A 9,171-nucleotide genomic window follows, 5' to 3' on the forward strand; every position below is an offset into this window, starting at 1 on the left:
ATTTGAGGATCTATGACTCCGATTATTTGCTGAGATATATTCTTTATTTTATTAAAGAATAAGGTGTCAATAATCAAACTTATTTTCGATTATTCAAATAAAGATAGTACTTTCATATAAGTATATCTTTGGTTATTTGATATCCATTTCAAGTATAAGTTTTAATACTTCTACTTCAATTATTTTTATAAAGATTATTCTTTATGGGAATATTATTTAAATAATAATATTCAGTCATTTTCTAAATATTCTGGGGACTGATTTACTTCATTAAATCAGCTTTACTCCAAACACTCTATAAAGTGTTTTCGAGTCTTCAAAATGATTTTTAAAAGTTAGAGCGGATCCCAAAACTCATTTTTATATTTAAGATCTTCCTTTTTAAGGGGATTTAAATACTCGCTCAAAACCTGAGGGATCCGGCTCTGTGGTGTGTTTTATATTCGCAACAAGGTTGCTGTTTTGATAAATGAATTGATTACTTACCCAACACTCGGGAAGTAAAATTCTTGGAACAAGTTAATCCATTAACAGGCATCGCCTGGGAAATATCGGTGAGTTCTCCTTTCCAAATGGATACGACTTCTTGGTGGAGCCGTATCAACAAGTTTCTACTTGGGGAAAGTGGGGACGAGCTTTACGTTTCAGAGTCATGGATTTCATCTGAACTAGGAGTGGCGTAAGTGGCCGAGTAGCGCCGGCCCAGCCTTATTATATTGGCCCAAATGGCCTGGAAGTTCCGCTAAGGCGGTCCATTCCTTAGGAGTTCAGTGTTCGGTTGACAAGTAAATCCGACAGGTTCTCCTCTACATGTAGAAAATGGTGGGGTTGTACTACTACGACTGATCATCGTAAGTGGTCTTCCTGGCGCGGCAAACTCCCGTAATGAGTTCATCATCCAATTGGATAATTTCTGCAACACTACCCAGAGCACTTCGATAGAAAGGCTACGGTTGGGCGATTGTTGAGTGTTGGCATGGTCAAGTTTTCAAAATGATGTTTACATCAAATGAAGTATCTCGTAACTTCATTTTATTTTAATAATATTTTAAAGATTTAATCTATTCAAATCTTGCCTTATAGTCTCATCTATGTGATGAACTTTTGAAGCTAATTATAACTTGAACGGTGGTAGTTCAAGTAGTATTTGGGAAGGATATAAGTATATTGGGGTATCTTGTAACTTCATCTTTTAAACTTATATCTAATTAATAATTGTATTATGAATGACAAAGATTTTTAGAAAAACGTTGAGACAAGGTTAGATATATGAGATCACCTTGCAACGATATTTTTTTTATACAGTTATACACTGGGACTTTGTGTATATTGTGCATGAAAGAGGACTTCCAATATTTTGAAAAGTATATATGTATATATATATATATACTGAATATTTTGCGACTTCATCGCATTAAGATATCAACTTGGTTCATTTCTTTTGACCAAGACTTTCATGAGTACTATGAGAAGGCTCATATATTGTTAATCATTATACATATTATTTTGGTGGGCTTGCTGCTCACCCTTGCTTTCTTCTTTCATCACACAACATCAGATAGACAAGATGAACCAGACCAAGCTCCCGATTCGCAAGAGGTTAGGAGACGTTCCGCAGTTTTCTATAAGCACTGATGCCGCCATAGCTGAGGTAGGAACTACCAATAGGCTAGGCTTTCAACTTTTGATGTATCAGATTATGTATATTTATGAATTGTAATAATGGCAAAGAAATGTAAATTTATTCAGAAACCTGTTTAAGGTGTATTGGCATATAATTGTGGAATAAAACGACTTGTGATTATTTTTGGATATTCATCTCTGAGACTATAACTTGTGGTGTGTGTGTTTATTGTGGGGTCAAAGTACAGAGTAGTTGATTATTTATTAAGATTGGGTGTTGTTAAGGGAAATGGAACTCGTGACGACCCGGATCCCCGACCCCGGATCTGGGGGTGTTACAGAAATGGTATCAGAGCCAAGCGTTATAAACCTCAGAGATGATGGGACGTTAAGATAATAAGTTCACTAAGATAATAAGAACTCTTGCCAAGTTCATAGTCGGACTACCTAATGTAGTACTGATAGTTAAAACCCTTATGGGAACCCTTATAAATGTAGCGATAGAGGCGTAGTTCGTTATCGTATATGGTAGCGGGAAACCGAACCCTGAGGTTGATGAGCAACAACGCGATGATGTATTATTACTAATTAGAGATCGGATTGTGGATCCGATAGAGCGTCCTAACGCAGGACCGGATGATGTTGATATTGAGGATGTTGTCCTAGAAGGGATAGTTGCTGAGGAGGATCCCATGGAGGATCCTGACAAGAATGGATAAAGGACCACTGATGAATTGATGACCATGGTTAGGTCGACTACCAGAGGTAGGATTGGTCGATCACTACCGGAGGTTCGTTCAAGTTTGTAAAGATAGTAGCCCCCTTTAACGCGGCTTACTCGTAAGACTGAGAAGTTCGAATGGACAGAGAAATGCGAGAACAGCTTTTAAGAACTGAAGCAAAGGTTGCTGACGGCCCCTATATTGGCGTTGCCGGATGGAAAAAGGAGATTTTATGATTTGTAAGTGACGCTTCGTATAAGGAATTAGGGTGCTTCTTAGCACAGCAAGATAATCGCGTCTGCGTCAAGACAATTAAGGTAATATGAAATTCGATATCCCCGCCCATGAGCTTAGGCTCGTGGCAATAGTTTTACCCTAAAGATTGGAGGCACTACTTGTATGGAGAGAAGTGCGAGAATTACCTAAGCCATAAGTGCTCTAGTACATTCTTACGTAGAAAGAGCTCAACATACGCCAGAGGAGGCGGTTAGAGCTAATCAAGAATTATGATTGGGAGATTCTTTATCATTCGGGGTAAGCCAATATGGTGGCTGATGCCATTAGTAAAATGGAGAGACTCAAGATGATAATGTCTTTGGGAGAGTTGATAAGAGATTTTGAGAAAATGGAAATAGTAGTGAAGGTAACCGGAGCCGGTACCGAAAAGCTGTTTGAGATTGCAATAGAGACCGAATTATTGGAAAAGAGCATATTGTGCCAGAAAAAGGTGATGAATGAAGGCAGAGAGCCAACAAATAAATATGAGATTAATACTGAGAAAGATGATAAGGGAATAATGAGGTATTCCTATAGAATTTGGGTTCCGAAAGTTCAAGAGCTTAAGGATGAGAACTTAGATGAGAGCCATAGTTTGAGGAATAGGATTTAGGGCAAACCCAGAGTGTGATAGTCAGGGAGGTTGCCATCAAGAAAGAAAGAACCCATAACATAATAGAGTGGAAAACAAGGTTTTTAATGTATAAGATAACCTCGATTATGAGAGAAGGTGGAAACATTTCATACTAAGGAAACAGAAATTCGAGTAAGGAAAGGAGACCCGAGACGGTACTCCTATATGGCAATTTATGGACCTGTCTAGACAGAACTTAGACTATTATCCCCAACCACCACCCTGAGGAGACAGTGCGGTGAGAAATTCTTGCAGGACCTTTAAGTCGCTAAGCTCTCAGAGTTCCATGGAACAAGCTGACCCAGCCGAGGCAAGAGCCTGGCTAAAGGAAATAGAGGAATCATTTGAGATTCTAAATGATTGACGAACCACAAAAGACTGTTTTTATCACTCACCCTCCTAAGAGAGAGACCACCTGCTGGTGAAAGGCCAAGGAAGGCACGGAGCAAGAGATTATAATAAACTGATTTAAGTCCAGTCAATTGTTTTCGGGAAAGTAATTCCCAAAGATAAGGAGATAGTGTAAAAGCTTTAGAGTCAGAACAAAGGCAGACGAGTATGATAAATTATGAATCTAAGTTTTAAAAGTTGTCAAGATTCGTTCTGAGGACACGAATCCAGAATGACGGGATGTTTGAAATCAATGCTTATGTTGTGTTAGTTCATGAAATAATGATAAGGAAGTTGGGTATGAGGAAACCCTAAAGACTCGTAGTAATAGAAATAGAAAAGTAAGTAATCGTCAGGATGAGGGTGATTCACCATGAGTTAAAATTGATGGTTGAGGGCATAAGAGATACATATATATTATCCCCTGTAAGTTGGGAGGATTCGAGGAAACCTTGAGATAGTTCGAAGGATAAATAATGAGACGCGGATAGACTAAGGAGACAAGGAAGTAAGAAATTAGGAAAATTGGATGAAGGGAGTGACCTTCAAGAATGTGAAGGGTAAGATCGGTGGCTTGATACCCAGAAAAGCAAATTAAAATTTTCTTGGTAACTTTTCACACTCTATGATTACTGGAGAAATACTCTGATAACAGCTTAAATTCTGATAAGCAGTCGTGACTCACTTACACTGAGAAGCCACTGTAAAATAGAATTTCAAAAGATTCATAAAATGAGCACAAAACAGTTGAGGTGGACTCATGCATGAACTCTTTCTAAAGTAGACTTCAGAATAATGACAGATTTTGAGCAAAGTTCTTAGTTATGCCTTATTTCTAAGATGTACTGAAGTGAATCCGACTTTACTCTTTGTTTGATATTTAGCTTAATGCACACACTTACACTCCACATGAATGATGAAAATTACTGTGGTGATCAACGTTATTTTAGATGAACAGTCTATGTGTCAGATTGCATAAATTCTGAGGACAAGTTCTGATGGAAGTTCTGATGATTAAGTTCTGATGAAACCATATCAGTATTTGTGTGAAGAATTACAGGAATACACATTCACTTTTTGAGTTAAGGAGCCATATTCTGATGACTTTTAAATCCTGTTAATAATCAAGTTTTGATGCTGACGTGACAGTATTTATTTACTTGGTTTATTTTTGGTCATTACTTGAACGATAATATTTTTACAGAATATTGGTTAATGTGAGATAAAACAGTCATAATCATTATGGGTTAGTGGTTAGCGTGTATGTCTTGAAAACCTGCATGCGCACAGTAATTATTATCATATCCCGTGCCCATTAACGCTGGCTTTAGATCTTTTTTACTGACTATTATTATTACACATCAGTCTAGGGAGTCGAGGGGTCATTATTTTTACTTGTAATGTTTAACCAGTCCTCGTGTCCCTTAGTATTCCATTGCCTATTTAAATGACTGATCATTCTTCAGTAAAACCACATATGTTCATTTCTCTCAAATAATGGCACATTTTAGTTGGTTTTACTCTTATGGCACCGAAACTGTGCACATTTTTTGAAATGGAATTCCGACTCCATATCCTATCAACAACATTCCATTTGTCATATGGATTCAACTTCCAGATAACATTAAAAATGATCTGTTGTCTTTCCAAAGAGAAGCTCATCTTCGTATTCTTAAACAGCAGGAGCAAATCATTCGTCTTGTTGTTCTCTTTGTTGAAAGTAGGAAGAAGAATTAATTTTTATCCATCCGTTTCTCTTCACCGTCAGCTTTGTCAGGCTTCTTAGCTTAGGACTAAGGCTGTTGATGTTAAGAATCGTAGAATAGGACTATCTTGTAATTTTTGCATGTAATTGATAAATTTGATCTAATCTAATCTTCTGATATATCAATGAAATTTTCTTTAATTGCAAGATTTGTTCTTTGTTTCTCAAATTATGTGACTGTGCATGTTTAATTGCAATTTATTAATCTTTACTTCATCAACTTTTAATTTAATTTTGTGATGAATATTTTGATTAAATTCTGTTGATTTGAGGAAACAACTGAGGAACAGGTTCCAATATCAGAACCTGTTGTTGTAGAAGCTGAGAAGGTTACTTCTCAGAAAGATACTGTAACTGGGAATTCTAGGCCCCTCAAAAGGCTTAGAAAGTTAAATTCTGATGATAAAGCTCCAACAGTGTCTCCATCTTTGAAGAAAGTAAAGAAACAGAGAGCTCATAGGGACATAGTTGAGTCAGATTCAGATGTAGTGGAAGCAGCTAAGGAAGGGGATCAGGAATCTCTGATCTCAAAAGAACCAGTTGTTATTGAATCACTTCCTTCTGCACATCCAGAAACTGCTCAAGCTGAAATACCTACACCTCCTATGTCACCTATAGTTGATCCGGTACATACTGAAGAACCAAGTACAAGTACTGAAATTGATATTCATAACTTGATTGTGCCTGAGGTTTTGTACTTGGAAGCTCCACCAATTCAACTCACTCCACCAACAACATCAGTGTTGGATGTTGATCAGAACCTGGCTACATATCAGAATTTAGAGGATAATATTGAAGCCTCTATAGCCTCACATACTGCTATTTTATCTGAGGATGCTTATACTGCAGATTTTACAAGTTCTGATGCTGCTAATGAAGAAATTACTGGTGAAGCTGCTGTCAATTTAAATGCTGATGCAGCTGGTCCATCAGGACATGCACCTCAACAAACTGTTTATAAAGCTGATTTAGTCAAGAAGTTTGTTACAGGGGAAGCACCAGTACCTTGGAGTGAAACTCGTAGAGGAAAGGAGTGGACTAAATAATGGAACTCAGTTAGTTTTGTTCCTTCTGAAAAGATTCTTGCTGAGCATCTTGCAAAAGCTGATGAAATGCTGATGAATGATGATTTCAAGGCACAGATGAGAGTTACTGTATTGAGTACAAGGCACCTTCAAGGTCAACACTCAATAACTCATGACAAGGTGAATAAAATTCAAGAAAACTTGATCCAGCAAGATATGAATGTGAAACTTGAAAAGAACAGATTTTTCAAGCCAACCTTTGACAGAATTGCCTACATTGAGAAAACTCAGGAGAAGCAACAAACTCAAATTGAAGAAATTCTGAAGAATCAAGCTTCTCACCAAAATCAACTCAATGAGATCCAATCCTCAGTGGAATTACTTGTCTCTCTTCTATTACCTGCTGATGCCAAAAAGGGGGAAAAAGTGATTAAGTCCAAATGCAAATATATTCAGACACTGAAAGGAAAGGATGATGGGAAAGATGACCAGGGAAACTCTGATAAGGGTAGAGGTCAAGGTCAAGGAAAAGGATTTTCATTAAGTAAAGCTAGAATTATAAGTCAAGGAACAAGTTCTGATACTGGGAGAATAATAAGTTCTGATACTGGTAAAAGGATAAGTTCTAGTGAACATCTGGAACTTGATAAAGAAATTTCAAGGGAGTTATTTCTTAAAGAAAATCTAGGAATGGACTTTGAGATTCGAAAGGAAGAAGAAGCTAGACTCAAAGCAGAAGTGTCAAGAAAAAATCTAAAACTTCTGTTGTTGAAAAGAAATTTCCAAAACCTAAGGGTATTGTGATAAAGGAAAGAACAAGTTCTGAGGCAACCAAGGCCAAATTACAAATGGAAATTGATCCAAGGTCCAAGGGCAAAGAAAAAGTTGATGAACCTGTAAAGGTTTATATGCCAGTCATGGATGAAGAAATAACTGATGATAAAGAAGATGCTAATCTTACTCTGATGCATAAGAAGATTTTTCAAACAACCTCTGACATGGCTCATGTTGTTCAAAGTCAAGATTTAGTAAGTTCTGATATGACAGTGAAGCAAGCAACCTCTGACTTAGCTCTAGTTGGCTTGATATCAGAAGATAAGGAAAAGAAAACCTCTGACATTGCTCATGTTAAACCTTCAAAGATACTCCTACCAGGATTCACCAAAGCTAAATGTAACACCCCCAAATCTGGGGTCGGGGATCCGGGTTGTCACGAGTTCTATTTCCCTTAATAACACTTAATCTTAATAAACAATCAACTACTGTGTACTGTGACCCCACAATATACACACACACCACAAGTTATAGTCTCAGAGATGAATACCAAAAATAACACAAGTCATTTTATTCCACAATTATAAGCCATTACACCTCAAAAGGGTTCTGAATAAATTTACATTTATTTGCCATTATTACAATTCATATAGATACATAAGTCTGGTACATCAGAAGTTGAAAGCCTAGCCTATTGGTAATTCCTACCTCAGCTATAGCGGCATCAACGCCTATAGGAAACTGCAGAACGTTTCCTATCCGCTCGCAAATTGGGAGCTTGGTCCTGTTCATCTTGTCTATCTGTTGTTGTGTGATGAAAGAAGAAAGCAAGGGTGAGCAACAAGCCCACCGAAATAATATGTATAATAATTAACAATATATGAGCATTCTCATAGTACTCATGAAAGTCTTGGTCAAGAAGAAATGAACCAAGTTGATATCTAAACGCGACCAAGTCGCAAAATATTCAGTATATATATACATATATACTTTTCACAATCTTTGAAATCCTCTGACATGTATACTATACACAGAGTTCCAGTTTATAACTGTATAAAAATATCGTTGCAAGGTGATCTCATATATCTAACCTTGTCTCAACGTTTTTTTGAAAATCTTTGTCATGCATAAGATAATAATTTACTATATATAAGTTGAAAATATGATGTTACAAGATACTCCAATACACTTATATCTTTTACGAATACTACTTGAACTACCACCGTTCAAGGTATAAATAGTTCATCCCACAAATGAAGTTACAAGAAAAAACATGTACAGAATCAATCTTTGACATATCATCAAAATGAAATTAAGTTACGAGATACTTCATTTGATGAAAACATCATTTTGAAAACTCGACCCTGCCAACATTCAACAATCGCCCAACCGTAGCCTTTCTATCGAAGTGCTCTGGGTAGTGTTGCAGAAATATCCAATTGGATGATGAACTCATTACGGGAGTTTGCCGCTCCAGGAAGACCACTCACGATGATCAGTCGCAGTAGTGCAACCCCACCATTTTCTACATGTAGAGGAGAACCAGTCGGATTTACTTGTCAACCGAACACTGGACTCCTAAGGAATGGACCGTCTTAGCGGAACTTCCGGCCATTTGGGCCAATAAACAAGGCTGGGCCGGCGCCACTCGACCACTTATGCCACTCCTAGTTCAGATGAAATCCATGACTCTGAAACGTAAAGCTCGTCCCCCCTTTCCCCAAGTAGAAACTTGTTGATACGGCTCCACCAAGAAGTCGTATCTAGTTGGAAAGGAAAACTCACCGATATTTCCCAGGCGATGTCTGTTAATGGATTAACTTATTCCAAGAATTTTACTTCCCGAGTGTTGGGTAAGTAATCAAAAACTCTTTTATCAACACAGCAACCTTGTTGTGAATATAAAATACACCACAGAGCCGGATCCCTCAGGTTTTGAGCGAGTATTTAAATCACCTTCGA

Source organism: Apium graveolens, chromosome 6 (assembly GCF_009905375.1).
Source record: "Apium graveolens cultivar Ventura chromosome 6, ASM990537v1, whole genome shotgun sequence".
Lineage (NCBI taxonomy): Eukaryota > Viridiplantae > Streptophyta > Magnoliopsida > Apiales > Apiaceae > Apium > Apium graveolens.